The sequence below is a fragment of the Cicer arietinum genome, chromosome 8 (genome assembly GCF_000331145.2).
Source record: "Cicer arietinum cultivar CDC Frontier isolate Library 1 chromosome 8, Cicar.CDCFrontier_v2.0, whole genome shotgun sequence".
NCBI classification, from domain to species: Eukaryota; Viridiplantae; Streptophyta; class Magnoliopsida; order Fabales; family Fabaceae; genus Cicer; species Cicer arietinum.
The window spans coordinates 10,906,088-10,906,450 of record NC_021167.2 but is presented as its reverse complement, the minus strand read 5'-3'; positions in this window follow the sequence as shown (position 1 = coordinate 10,906,450).

Sequence of the window (363 nt, the reverse complement as noted above, 5' to 3'; positions counted from 1 at the left end):
GGTACGAGTATAATATTAATCCAATACAATATTTAATAAAAAAAGTCAAGATACGAATGTCAAAAAAAAAATATAATTTTTTTTATATAATTTAATTAAGAAAGGTAAGTTATTTAATTCATAGTATAAAATCACAATAAAATTAAAAATTATGTATACTATAATAATTAATCGTCAATTTTATTCTCAAAGAAATAAAGAAGGAAAATATAGTACCTACAAATACGGTACATGAATTGATACCTAATAAGTACTTATGTTTGTCATAATTATTTATCGTATTAAAAGTTGGAATATACAAAATAAGACTCGTTTTAGGAAAATCAGTCAATTAAGTCCAGATATTATTGAACATAATGAAGT